This window comes from Lepidochelys olivacea, assembly GCF_965140295.1.
Source record: "Lepidochelys olivacea isolate rLepOli2 genome assembly, chromosome: 16".
NCBI lineage: Eukaryota > Metazoa > Chordata > Testudines > Cheloniidae > Lepidochelys > Lepidochelys olivacea.
Window position 1 is genome coordinate 5,568,043 of NC_140426.1, and position 14,445 is coordinate 5,582,487.

Below are 14,445 nucleotides of genomic sequence, written 5' to 3' on the forward strand. Positions count from 1 at the left end.
ACACTGGAATGCGTTACCTAGGGAGGTGGTGGAATCTCCATCCTTAAAGGTTTTTAAGGCCCAGCTTGACAAAGCCCTGGCTGGGATGATTTAATTGGGGATTGGTCCTGCTTTGAGCAGGGGGTTGGACTAGATGACCTCCTGAGGTCTCTTCCAGCCCTGATATTCTATGGAAGAACAGTCCTTTCCATTTCACAAACACATACACCAACCGTGCCTCTCGCAGGTCAGTGTATGTGCGGCTGGGATTGCCTGTATTCTCCCCCGGGGTGCAGTAGTAGGGATAGTGCAGCGGCCTTGGACGCCGCATGGAATGTGTGTGTGTGTTGGGGGAGGGGGGTGGAAGGTGGTCTCAAAATGCAGTTCTCTATGGGCTGTCACTAGAAATGCTCCTGAAATGAGTGTCTGTGACCAGAGTATCTTGCTGTGGACACTGCAGCACAGCCCTGAGCTTGGCCATGGGTTCCCCTGCCCATGGATCGCAAGGAACCTGGGGCAGTTGTCATGGCCAGCTCTCCAGGGTGAAGGGGAGCAGCTCCCACTGGCGGCAGCGAGACTTCAAACTCGCTTGGGGGTTCAGTGCCTGCACCATGCAGGACCCATGTACAGCTCAAGGTGCCCCTCCCTGGGGCCAGATTCTGCCTCTGACCCATGCCTGTCTGACATCAGGGAGCGTGTGTGAATGTGTGTACGGGGCACTTTGCACTGGCTGGCAGACACCAGAGCTAGTGAGATTTTCTGTTGGTGACAAGAGGAAGCCAGAGCTCCATGTTAGGTGCTGGACCAGGCTTGGCAATGAGGCATTTCATGCCCTGCTCTGCCATGCCACAGCATGGACCGTCCCCGCTGTCTCTCTTGCGGGGGTGGTTATATGTACAGGCTGATGGCTGTGTACTGAGCTGAGTCTCAAGCATGCCCAACTCTGCCCCTTTCCAAGGCTGGAAATGTGTTTACATTCAGGTCGGGCTGAATGATAGCTGAGCGCATTGTGTAATCAGCGCAGCCAGGGAGGAGCAAGGAGCTAATGGGAATGGTGGCTCTTGTGCAGAGTGCTGGGTAAACAGCGGAAGTGGAGTGGCCTGTTGATAGCTGAGGTGTCAGTCCACAGCCTGTAGGGCAATGTGCCTATCCAAGTCAATACAACATAATACCAGGGGAAGTGGATTTAGCAGAGGCATTTGGAATCTGGCCTTGCTGTTAACAGTTATCAGCAGGCTAGGGGGAGGGCAGTTCGTCAGAGTGAGGGCTCTGCTCAGCTAGCTGCCACCCCCTGCTTCCGCCTGGTTTGCGATGTGCTGGGCTCTGGTGCTTTCTCTGCCTGCCCAGCCAGCCAGAGGCAGAGCAAAGCCAGCCAGAAATAACTGTAATGCAGAAGGCTATGGAGGAGGAGTTGGCAAGGTGCTAGCTGAAGACGCAGCAGCCCCTCCCCAGACGGCGCGCTCCTTTGTGCTGATGCACAGCTCCAGTGCCACACCCCATGCCCGTGCTCTGGGACCGGGGCGGCTCAGAGTGGCAGTTCTGGCAGCATTTTGTGGGCGTGCGGGTGTGTGAGCACCTGGGCGTGTGCACAGGGGTGTGGAGTAGAAGGGGACTGGGCTCTGCCAGCAGAAGGGAAACAGGCACCTTGTTTGGCAGCTGGGGCACGTTAAACCATAGCAAATGCGAACACGCTGGGCACTGCAGTTTTCTTCTCCCTTTGTAGCTTGTTGATTCCCTTGGGAGCGGTGCTGGCTCGAGGGGGCCTAGAGTGAGGAATTGTGAGCGGGGCGGCAGGCGCACAGTGCAGGGACTGCTGGGGTCAAGGGCCTTCTGTCTGAGAGACTCCACACATTTTCCAGTAGAAAGTAGTCTGGAAACATAGCGGCAGAGTTTCTATTTGCAGGAAGCACTAAAACTGGTCTCTTGCTTAGTGTCGCCTGAGGACAGAACAAGCTGGAAAAGCTGATGCAAGGAGTTTAAATATGATCTATAGATTTGCCTAGTGGCACCGTGGTCATCCACCTCCCTTTTCTCAGCAGGTAATGGTGTCTCTGGGGAACTCCAGCAGAGCCCGCAATAGAACAATGGGCACAAAGGAGCGCGCTGTCTGGGGAGAGGCTGGTGCGTCTTCAGCAAGCATTTGACATGGACATTAATAACTGCAGAAGCAGAGGCTGGCTGCTGCGCTAGCATCCCACCGAAGCTCTGATGTGGCCCACTGAAGCTCTGATGTGGACATATATAGGGCACAGGCGCTGCTAGTTCTCATGCAGCGGGCGGAGCTGCAGGTTGGGTATTGCTGCAGGTAGACGTGGCTGCTGCTAACTGGGATTCAGCTCCTTGCTGAGAGAACAGATTTGGTATGTGTTTCACTGAAAGTTTTGTGGTGTGTGGTTTGTGCCGTTGATCTGCTGCGAACTGGCTGGGGCTTGAAGTGTCCAGAGAGGCAGCATGTACCCAGAGTTTGGAGCAGGAATGTCATTTTAAATCAAAAGGTGTCAGGACTCCCTGCTCCAGTTCTGCTTTTGGTCTCTGATGGGGGAATCTGTTCTGTTTCACTGTTGCTTTGTCACCTCGCAAAGTGATGCCGAATGGTATCTTCTTTCACAGGATTAAAAAAGAAAAGTGATAGCATTAAAGGGAGAAATGAGCTGGGGTTTGTAGGAAGTGTGGCTGTTTGCAGTTTCCCCTCAAGTGCTGGGCTGTTCTAGCAGGGCCCTTTGGAGAAACCATCCTCTGGCAAAAGTAACCATTTACAATGTGAGCTGCAGACAATGCGCTTTCTGCTGGAATGTGAAGCTGCTCAGGAAGGAGTGCTGGCGGGTTTGCTGCTTTTGCAGCCATTTATCAAACGTGTGTGTGATCTAGCAGCCAGCTTTAAACTGACCACTTCAGCAAACTCCCCTTGAACACAGAGTGGTGGGTTTCAGAGTAGCAGCCGTGTTTGTCTGTATTCGCGAAAAGAAAAGGAGGACTTGTGGCACCTTAGAGACTAACCAATTTATTTGAGCAGAAGCTTTCGTGATGCATTCAGTTGTGTGTGCGCTTTATTAATCTCAGCTGGGAGAGAAGGGGAGGGTGGAGGAGTTGGACAAGGAAAAATGGAGCTGGGGCCAATAATCCATTTTCTTGGTGGTGTGTATGAAGCCAGCGGTTGGGGAGGGCGGGCTCAGGGCTGTGACTGTAGGTGACTGCACATGAGGAGATCTCTTCCTCTTAGTGTGTTTCTCTGATTGCTAGGAACATGCTGCGTGCAGTTAGAGCTGCCTCTCTGCTCCGCTCTGCTTGGTGCTGGGAGGGTGTTTGTACCCTGCTCTGATGTGTCCTGACACTTTCAGAAGGCTGGCACAGTCTTGCCTGCTTGGGTGAATTCCTCTGCTTTGGGGTTTCCAACTCCTGACAGCCCTGCGTGCCCTGTGAACTCTGGGCATATGCATCAGGTTCCATGCAATCCCGTTCTGTGATTCTCCGAGAAGGTTACCCAGTTCATGGAGGCTACCTGCCCCCAGTTGCTTGTTTTCAAGGCTGTCTGGGACACTCCATCTCCTGAGCAGCAAGGGGGTTGCAGTTTTGGGAGATGAGAGAGGCATGGACTCTGTGTCACAATCCTGTCTAGTCTGGAATACGCTGCCCTTGTGATCGTCTCACCAGATGTTTCAGTGCTGTGAGAGCGCAGGTGATGGGCACCCAGGCCACAGGGCTTGGAGCCTGGCTGCTCTCCGGGCACGTGCGCCAGGTGAGAGGCCGAGATAGTTCACGGATTAAAACCAGATGCCATGGCTACTAAAGAGTAACATGGCAAAAGCAACAAGGAAAGGAAGTGACTGAGAGACATGGCCCCTCTGAGCCCCCGGGCTCACAGCGGGGTGAGCTGAGCAGTGCCATGCCTGGCCTGCGAGCAGCGAAAGGCGAGGTTGCTGTAGTTAGCGCACTGACCTGGCAGGGAGCACGTTTCAAGGCAGCCGAGCACGCAAGTGACTCGATCTCACTGGTTTTAATCTAGTTCTACGCATTATTTAATTACATCAGCAAATCTCCCCCCTTCCCCCCCAAGTGGGACAGCATTTGTATGGTGCCCCTGGCATGGCAGGACAGGCGGGTGGCCGTGCAGGAAGGCGGCAGAGCTAAGCAGAAGCTCGGTGCCTGTTCTCTGCATGGCTCTGGCTGTCATGGTCTGTCTTAGGTTGATGAGCATACAGCCAGCCCCCTGGATCTACACAGGGAAATCCCAGGCAAGCTCCTCTTCCAAGGAGGTGAAGAGTGGAGTGCAGGCAGCAAGGGCTTGTGTCATAAACCGTTGCAGCTTTCGCACACTCTGTCCCTCTCCCTGACACAGGCACATGGCCATGCACACCGCCCACCCCCCCTCCCAGCTTGAGATCTAACTACCAGTGACTGTCTCGCAGGGGCCTGGGAAGCTCTGGCAGGCTGGCTGCTCAGGGAAGGTCTGTTGTTGCTGTTTGACTGCTGCCGTCTCCAAGATGCCATCGCTACGGGAAAGGATATTATTCCAGAGTTGAACAAACAAGCTTGTTTACAGTTCATTTCCAGAGCGTGCGGAGCCTGGTCCTTTTATGGACATATGGTGTGGTCACTGCAGCAGTGAGGGCTGTGTGAAACCCTATTAAGACTTGGTTTATCCAGAGCTATCAATTGGGGATGACAGTAATGGGGTAATGGGATTATTCCAGGCTGCTGACATAGGATCATTTCCTTCTGCAAAGGCCTTTGTCTCCTTCCAGGGCTCAGAGACATTTCAAGCAAGGCTGGCTTTTGGTTTTGTTTGCTTTTCAAGATCCAGACGGTTACAATGGCACCCAGTGTCCTCGTTTATACATGTACCAGGAAAGCTCCCCAAGCCGATTGGACAATCCTGCTGTCTCTGATTCTACAGCACAGGCTGGTGTTGCTGGTACATTTATTGTTCTTCACCAGTTCAATAGGTTCAGTGCTGCCTAGATTCAATAGTTAAGCAGAGAGTTGCTGTGAGATCCCTCTGGAATGGGGCCAGCGCCTGATGCTGGCCTCTGCGCAGGTGAGTCTCCCACTCTGGCCCTGCACAGGGACAACCCATCCCAGTGGAATCCAGTGCCTGGATGGCAGTCCCCTCCAGGTGAGCAGCTGGAGGGAGCTGAGACGCTCAACATCCCTCTCAGCATCCTGTCCTGGCTGCCCCCGCTAGCCGGGCTATGGACACAGCACACGATCAACCCCACTCATGCTGGCCCGCCATGTTCTGGGCTGTGCTGTCCCAGTCACAATCCCAGGGTCAATGATCAGTGTACAGAATGAGCAGAGGGAGTGGGGGAGACCTCTCCTGTTGGAATTTATTGCAGAGTTTGGTGGGGGCCAGGTGCCCCTTTGGCCTGGGAAGAGGTGTTCCAGGTGCTACTGTTGGCCGGCGTAGCTCTGGCAGGTTTCTGCAGTAGAAGTCCTTGTCATATTCCCTTTGCTGTCTCCCTTTCCCCCTGCCCCTGCTGATGCAGCCCTGGGCCTGGCAGGGGCACTCTCCTGCCCAGAGATGAGATGCAGGTTTGGATGGCAAGCCCTTCCCTTTAAATCACAGCTCTGGATAACTTGCACCCAAATTTGTACTGTGGATTTTCGATAAGCCTTGAAACCCTGGGAAGTGCCAGAGGACGGGAAGAAAGCAAATGTCTTGCCAATATTTAAAAGGGTAAATGGGATAACCCGGGTAGTTATAGGCCTGTCAGTCTGACATCAATCCTGGGCAAGATACATGGAGTGACTGATGCAGGACTTGATTCATAAAGAATTAAAGGAGGATAACAGGGTAGTTGGCCCACTAGAGAAAACTGGGCTCAGCTGTCCTGTTCCAGTCCAGGTGCTGCCAGCTGAGCCAGTGACGAGGGTGGGGCAGCTCATGAGGGACCAGCGGAGGCCAGGTGAGATGCAGTGATTCTGTCAGGAAGAGCAGGAGATGAGAACTGCCACAGAGAGAAGATGTTTCCTGGGAGAGGGCTGAATGCAGGAGAGCAGCAAGGGGGTGCTGGCTGGAGTCCCCAGGCCAGAGAGCCAGGGCCGGAGGGCTGGAGAGGGCTGACCCACTGGCATCTCTTTGCCAGAGAGCTGGGTCCTAGAGGACCCATGAGAGGCTCCCTGCAGAGAGGTTGTGGAAGCTCCAGCTGGGAAGAGTAGGGTTGTGCCCTGGAAGGAAAGCCTGGGGTGGCTGTTCTGGCCGGGGGGTAGGGGGGAAGGTCAGAGGATGACTGTTAAAGAGTCCAGGTCTGGCGGAAGACACTAGAGTGGTGGGAATGAAGCCCAGGTTTTAAAGCTGATTTGCACAGGTTGATATGGACTGTTGTGGGACAGCTGGTTTGGGACTTTTGTACTGTATTTTGGTTAATAAATTGTTGATGAACTAGAGAATAAGCTCGTATGGACTTTCTGGGAACCCAAGAGGGAAACAGGTGAGGGCCACTTGCAGGGCTGCCACAAGGGAGCGCCTGAGAGGAGGCCACTCATTCGCAGAGGGTAATATAATTAATGCCAATCAACATGATTTATGGAAAATAGATCATGTCAAACTAACTTGTCATCCTTTTTTTTCTATGAGCGTACAAGTTTGGTTGATAAAAGTAATAGTGTGGATGTAATTGACACTCCTGTAAGGCACTTGACTTGGTACCACATGACATGATTAGAATGATATAAAATTAACCTAGTGGATCACTTGATGATTCCTTCTTCTCTTCATTCCCTCTGGGGCACCAGGCACTGGCCACTGTCAGAAGACAGGATACTGGGCTAGATGGACCCTTGGTCTGACCCAGTAGGACCATTCTTATGTTCTTAAATGAATTACAAATCGGCTAACGAATGGGTCTCAAAATATCGTTATAAACAGGGAATCGTCATTGAGTGGGGATGTTTCTAGTGTGGTCCTGCAGGTATCAGTTCCTGGCCCCACGCTATTTAACATATTTATAATCAGTGGCTCTCAGCCTTTCCAGACTACTGTCCCCCTTTCAGAAGGCTGATTTGTCTCGCATACCCCAAGTTTCACCTCACTTAAAAACTACTCAGACATAAAAATACAAAAGTGTCACAGCCATACTATCACTGAAACATTGCTGACTTTCTCATTTTTACCAAATAATTATAAAATAAATCCATTGGAATATAAATATCATATTTACATTTCAGTGTATAGTACATAGAACAGTATAAACAAGTCATTGTATGAAATTTTAGTTTGTACTGACTTCGCTAGTACTTTTTATGTAGCCTGTTGTAAAACCAGGCAAATATCTAGATGAGTTGATGTACCCCCTGGAAGACCTCTGTGTACCCCCGGGCTGAGAGCCACTGTTATAAATGACCTGGAATACAACATAAAATCATCACTGATAAAGTCTGCAGATGACACAAAAATTGGGGGCATGGTAATGAAGAGAACAGGTGACTGATACCAAGCAATCTGGATCACTTGGCAAACTGCATGCAAGCAAACAATATGCATTGTAATGCAGCTAAATGCAAATGTATCCATCTAGGAACAAATGATGTCAGCGAATAGGGGACTCTGCTGGGAAGCAGTGACTCTGAAAAAGATTTGGGGATTGTGGTGAATAATCCTCTTCCAGTTCGATGCTGTGTCCAAAAGGGCTAATGCAATCCTGGGATGCACAAACAGGGGAATCTTGAGTAGGAGTCAAGGGGTTTTTTGACCACTGGCGGAATCTGTGTCCAGTTCTGGTGTCCACAGTTCGAGAAGGATAGTGAAATATTGGAGAGGGTTCAGAGAAGAACCATGAGAGTGATGAAAGGATTAGAAAACCTGCCTTATAGAGAGAGACTCAGGCCTGGTCTACACTGGGGGTGGGGAATCGATCTAAGGTACGCAACTTCAGCAATGAGAATAGCATAGCTGAAGTCGACATATCTTATATCCACTTAGAATCAGTTACTTCACATCCTCGCGACACGGGATCGACGGCCGCCGCTCCCCTGTCGACTCCCCTTCCGCCTCTCGCTGTGGTGGAGTTCCAGAGTCTACGGCAGAGTGATCATGGATCGATCACTACCCGCCAATCCGGCGGGTAGTGTAGACGTGGCCTCAAGGCGCTCAATCTATTTAGCTTAACAAAGAGAAACATAGACTATCAGGGACCTCAGAAGATCATCTAGTCCAACCCTCTGCTCAAAGCAGGGCCAATCCCCAATTTTTGCTCCAGATCCCTAAATGGCCCCCTCAAGAATTGAACTCACAACCCTGGGTTTAGCAGGCCAATGCTCAAACCACTGAGCTATCCCTCCTACCTCTGAGCTATTATTCCCGCCTGAAGGTTAAGGGGTGATTTGATCACAGTCTATAAGTACCTACATGGGGAACAAATATTTCATAACGGGCTCTTCAATCTAGCAGAGAAATGTCCAACACGAGCCAATGGCTGAACGCTGAAGCTAGATAAATTCAGATTGGAACTAAGGCATACATTTTTAATAATGAGAGTAATTAACCACTGGATCAATTTACTAAGGACTAAGGTGGATTCTCCATCACTGACAATTCTGAAATCAAGACTGGATTTTTTTCTAAAAGCTCTGCTCTAGGAATTGTTTGGGGGCAATTCTCTGGCCTGTGTTACACAGTGGGTGAGACTAGATGATCACATTGGCCCCTCTGGCCTCAGAATCTCTGAATTTCACACAGGCACCCGACAGACAGGGCTTACTTTCAGCTACTCGTAGTCTGCTGATTTGAGCCCAGTGACCAGAGAGAAATTCTGCATCTGTTCTTTTCAGGAGTCCCCTGAGCTGCCTAGGCCCCTGGGTGTTTCATTTGGGGCCAATAAAGTTTCCTTTCAGTTTGGTGCACACAGAGCCAGGTGAGCTCAGGGCTGCCCCTCCTCCAGAGATCTCTGCTATCTCTGAGCCATTCTCTGCCCTGCTCTTGCTCTCACAGACTGGTTACGTTCCAGCAGGCCTCTCCTCGGGTGCTGACATCCCACTCTACAGTGAACACTGTGGCTGGAGTTGGGACTTAACAGTCTTGCTGATGGTTCCGGCTTGAGATGGAAAACCTGCCGTGTGGCTCTGGAGAGGGGTGTCTGTTCATATCCTGCTCACAGCAGACCCTCTGATTGAATCTGCACAGAGATTTAATTTAATCCAAACATGTTTCTCGTCTTAAAGGAGCTTGTTCATTTCCTGTTAGCCCTTATCTGATGTGGGCATCCAACAATATTAAATGTAAAGATTGATCTGATAGGCAGCCTTCAGGCACGAGAAGAGACTGCCACAGGGATTGCTGCGAATCAGGGAGCACTAGGGCAAGTCGCCTGTGTAAGTTTTCCCATCATTATTTCACGAGATGATAATACTAAGGAGTGTGATATCAGTATGCTAGCGTGATTGCTGGGAACACTGGGTAGGATGAGACACACTGCAAGTTTGGAAACATCCAACATTTGTACAAGAAATTGTCCTGGGGGTGTGAAATGGCTCCTGAAACTGAGATACGGAGCATTTTAGCTCCAGGTCTCTGGTTTGACTCCAGATCTGTACTATTCAGAATCCGAATGTTATGACAGTTGTCTGGGGGCCTGGGTCCGGTGGGTTCCAGAGAACACCAGCACAACTGACTCTCCGGGCTTGTCTACACTGCAGTCAGAGGAGTGACTGCAGTATGTGTAGACAGACCCCAGCTCGTTGTGATCAGACTAGTGTGAGCAACAATAGTAGTGACTCCAGCGAGAGACTGCTGAATTGGAATTCATTTGCCAATTGGATACAATTAACTTAGGCTTGAATAGAGACTGGGAGTGGCTAAGTCATTATGCAAGGTAACCTATTTCCCCTTGTTTTTTCCTACCCCCCTTCCCCCCCAGACGTTCTTGTTAAACCCTGGATTTGTGCTGGAAATGGCCCACCTTGATTATCATACACATTGTAAGGAGAGTGATCACTTTAGATAAGCTATTACCAGCAGGAGAGTGGGGTGGGGGGAGGTATTTTTTCATGCTTTGTGTGTATAAAAAGATGTTCTACACTTTCCACGGCATGCATCCGATGAAGTGAGCTGTGGCTCACGAAAGCTCATGCCCAAATAAATGGGTTAGTCTCTAAGGTGCCACAAGTCCGCCTTTCCTTCTGCGGATACAGACTAACACGGCTGCTCCTCTGAAATAGTAGTGAAGCCACAGCAGCAGCGCAGGCCACTGAAACATGTACCCAGGACCCTGGGTGGGAGGGGCTAGCCCGTACAGCTGCCCATGATACTGCAGCTGTGTCTACACTCTACTCTAGCTGCATCTACACATCCTGCACTGTAGGCACATCCCGTGTTTGCGAGCTGCAACAGAGAGGCCGAGGAGTGGGTGGGTGTGTCTGCTCGTTCCCCTCTCATCGGAGAACCAGACTGCCCTGGTCTGGGGAGAGGCAGGCTGGCAGTGTTCCTGCTCTGGATAAAGAGAGGATTTCAGGCTCCAGAGGTGTGAGGCCAGTCTATTACTGACTGCCCTTCCTTGCACACACAAGCAATGCCTTTGGCTGACTTCTTGCATGGGGCAATTCTGCAGTGACTCAGAAGCGTGAGCACCAACCTCAGAGCAAACTGGCAGGAACCAGGTCACAGACCGCCCCGGCTGTGAGTTCCAACCAATTATCATGTGTAAACTCCCCAGGCACCATAACAGCCAAACGTGGGGTCACAGACAGTCCCCTTGGATACCCTGATCTGTCACACCAGCCAGGTGAGCCTGCTTTGTGATAGATGGGCCCTTACACCACCAATCACAGCTATATTCAGGTTACTCCCAGTGCCAAAGGACCAGTCACTTACCCCGGGTCAATTGTACCTTAGATCTCACATCAAAGACAAGGTTTGTAGCCAATCCTGTAATAAACTATCTAAAGATGTATGAATAGGAAAAGGAAACCAGAGTGTTATTTACAAGGTTAAAGCAAGTAAACAAAGGTACACAAATGAGTTGCAATCTTAAGTTTCAAAAGGTAATAAAAACTTCTATGACTGGCAAGCTCTAGATGTCCTTTAGGGGGAACCCAGGCTAGGCAGTTGAGGATCTCTCGATTATGCCTAGAAACACTTTGCTTCCCAGAGTCCCTCTGAAAACCAGACCTTATGACTTCCAGGAAAGGGCTGGGCTCTAAGAACAGATGTCCTGTTCAGGATTGGTCCATCCCGTGGCACCTGTTCCCAGGTGTTGATGTATCACTGCAATCTCCCACTAAGGGGGCAGCCATTCTAGAACCAGCTGGGGACTTGTAAAGCTTGGTGCCATTCTGGAATTCCCCAAGCTTCCCGCAGTGTAGGGATCTCTGGGGGCTCTGGGTCCCTTGACTGCAAGATGTCTCAATGGTGCACTGAGTCTGGCATGTGGGGTGCAGGAAAGGGCCCCAAAGTTGCTAGAAGACCTGATTGTTCTAGGACAGAGGCTGCTGTCTCTGCAGTGCCCAGGACCCCCTGTGGCATTGCCCAGTACTGGCAGAAGTTTTATCGTTGCATGTGAAATTTGATGGTGTGCAATAATCTATACAAACTGGATCTGTGGGTGGAAAGAGCACTTAGCGGCTGGTTCGTTAGCTCTGCAGGGAGAGGTTAATGATTTCCCCAGGGCGGAGAGCATCCGGACTGAGGGAATTGCTGCTGCTGGGCATTTGTTTCAGAACTATCTTGTTCTTGGCTTTGTGAAGCAAAGGAGTAAATCCACAAACTTCCCTGGGAGACTCGCCTCTCGCAAGTGGTTGTTTGTCCTCCTCTGAGAGCAGGACACCTTATGGCCCAGCCTCTGCTTCACCTCTGCCCCCTGCTACCCAAAGAGAGAGCAGGAGAGCAGCAGGGAACCCCTGGGTCTAGCCAGGGCTCTTCAGCATTGCCTGGGGCTGGAGCACCCAGGAGCCATGTGGAAGACGAGGCTGTTCACACGCATGCTCCCTGGAGTCCTTGTGAAACAGCTGTGAAAAGACATAGCACCTCAGACAGAAGGATGCATGTGTATGTGCGTAGACATGTGTATATGCGTAGACATGTGTATGTGTGTAGACATGTGTATGTGTAGATGTACACCTGTGTACTGTCCTATCCTGATTGTAATACGTGGTGTAGGACCCAGGGGGGCGTGATGGAGGCACGTGACATAGCAGACAGTGCCCCCCCCCCCCGCACACACCTGTCCTCATGTGGTCAGGAAAAAGAAGGAAGGTCAGTGAAAGCCTTTGAAATGTCAAGTATGAATTAAAGCTTTCATTGGGACAACAGCGCATCCTCCCTTTGCCTTTGGCTGCAGAGCCCTTGTATCAAGAGAGCCCCGGTGGACAGGACGCTAGACGATATTGAAGGTGGTGATAACTGCCCTGGTTGGGAAAAGAGAAAATCTAGTGGAGCTGGGCAGGAGCCACATTAAACACGGTCTGATGAGCTGCTCTGAGACCTGGCAAATTTGGACCAGCCTCTAGTGCAGTCACAGGCACTGGCTTCCTCCAGGCCCGAGGGTGCTCAACCTCCTGCTCCGCCCCAGCTGGCAGAAGAGGGCTACTGTGGCACCCTGCCCATTGGAGGCTGGACAGTGGCAGCCAAATATGACCCAAACTGGGCCATTGGGATGGCCCCAGATGAGGCTTTTTAAATGAGGTTTTGGTTGTCCGGAGGGTCTCTCAGTCAGGTCGCACTCACCCTCCCTGGCTCACTTCCACCCGCTTGCCCCATCCCCAGGGCCTTTTACTGCTGGGTCTTGATCCTGTTGGTGGCTGAGCCCCTTTCACTCCCATGGCCTTCCACAGGGGTGGAGGGGCAGGATCGGGCCCTTCCTCCATGATACAGGTCTCAGTGCTGGAGCAGCAGGTTCACGCTGGTGCTTCCTTTGGCATCTTCCCCAGCTGTCCTGCTCTTTCTAGGCTCCAGGTCCCTGTGTGGGGGCGGTTCCAGGCGGGGGCTCTGAGGAGGCGATTTACATTCTGGGCGGGTCTCTGGAAAGGACAGAGTCAGACCTTTGCTTTGATACAGGGGGCTCCCAGCAGACTCGTCCAGCTGTGTGCCCCAAGAAGAGATGATTTCTTAGCGCCTGCAGGCTGCTAAGGGGCAAGCTCTGCCCTTTTCCAAGCAATGTCTCATCCAGGACCGGCCTGGAGCACTGCTACGCCCAGGGAAGGTGGCACTGGCTGACCATGTCCACGGGGCATGGGTTACCTCAGCGTGGCCATGAGTGCTGGGCCCTTGCTCAGAGCCAGCCAGCAGCGTCAGGGGCAGCAAGCGACCTTAGTGCTGCCCACTCTCTTGCTGTGATCACAGGTCTCTCTCTATGGGGTGTTTGTCTCAAAACCCCAGCTCCAAGCTGTAGTTCCCTGAGAATCTCACCTTCCCCGTGGGAAAGAGAGCCTGTGTCTGGCCCTGGCGTCTGCAGAACCAGGTGGTGGCCGGGTCTCAAACACTGGAAAGCAAAGAACAAACCTGACAATGACATTTTTTTCTGGGGCCTGCCTCATGAGAGCCCCATGGCACTGCAGGGGGGTGGGAACAAGGCGCTCCAGAGCAAGGGTAGCCCCAGGCAGCAGGGGGCTTGGATCTGGGAGCCCCGAGTAAGCGGCATGCAGCCAGCCCATAAGTGCAGGCCCAGGCTGGGCTGAGCCTCGGGCAATCAGCACATGAATGGGGCCAGCACTTCCCCTTTGCTTTTTGTTCCTGTGGCGCAGGAGGGGCAGGAGCTGCCAGACGAGTGTGTCTGGTTTCACTGCCTGCTTCTCCCTGCTGCAGCCTGGTCCCTGGTGCTCAGAGAGCCGGGCTCAGCTCTGCAGGATCTCCAGGAGACTGAGCCAAGCCACAGCGGGTGCTGAGGTGCCATGCAGGGTAAGGACAGTGCCCTTTGGTCATGGGCTCTGGCTAAGCCCGTCTGTGTCCGGAACCTGTGCCAGGTGCCTGTAGCCAGACTCTGCCAAGCCGGCTTGGCCTCGGGCACTTGCCAGTGCCTCGTCCCCACCATCCCAGGGACCGTGGCTGCCTGTGTTTGCAGCTCTCTGAGTGGGGCTGCCGTGCCCAGGGCTCTCAGAGCTCGGAGCAGCAGCCCTGCCGGTAACATAACTGCTCTTGGCACTCCGGGGGGACCCGTCAGAGAGCTCTGATTCAGGCGGACCCTGCCATGCAACACAGGGTGCTCCACTTTCAAGCAGCCCAAGTCCTCTGGTGAGGTGGGGCTCATGGGACAGACTGGGAGGACGGTCAGCGGGCACAGACTGGGGCTGGTGGGAAGCCCTGGGTTCTGGGTGGGCTCTGCAAGGGTCCCTCCGGAGCCGCGTCTCCATGAGGGCTACTGGGCCATGCACGCTGCCAGCAGAGGTCCCTGGTTTGCGCCTGGTTCTGAGGGTGAGGGGATGTGTAGGTAGTGCATACCTGGATGCAGTCATGCCATCGTCTGTCCCTCCTCCTTGGCACCCTCTCCTGAGAGCCCTCAGCAGGGACAGCATTGGGGGGCCCGAGCTGGCTGTAAT

General features: G+C 52.4%; 1 protein-coding gene across 9 annotated transcripts in view; it reads left to right on the top strand.

Moving 5' to 3' along the window:
- The window catches only part of RGS3 (regulator of G protein signaling 3), a 243,266-nt gene that overhangs the window by 207,876 nt on the left and 20,945 nt on the right, over nucleotides 1-14,445 (top strand). The window contains exon 1 of one of the 9 annotated variants that reach the window (XM_084650190.1): nucleotides 2,238-2,339. The exons of the other annotated variants lie outside the window; for them this stretch is intronic. The gene's annotated coding sequence lies outside the window, so the exon portion shown is untranslated. Of the gene's footprint in view, nucleotides 1-2,237; nucleotides 2,340-14,445 lie in introns of those variants that run through there. 9 annotated transcript variants of the gene reach the window in all.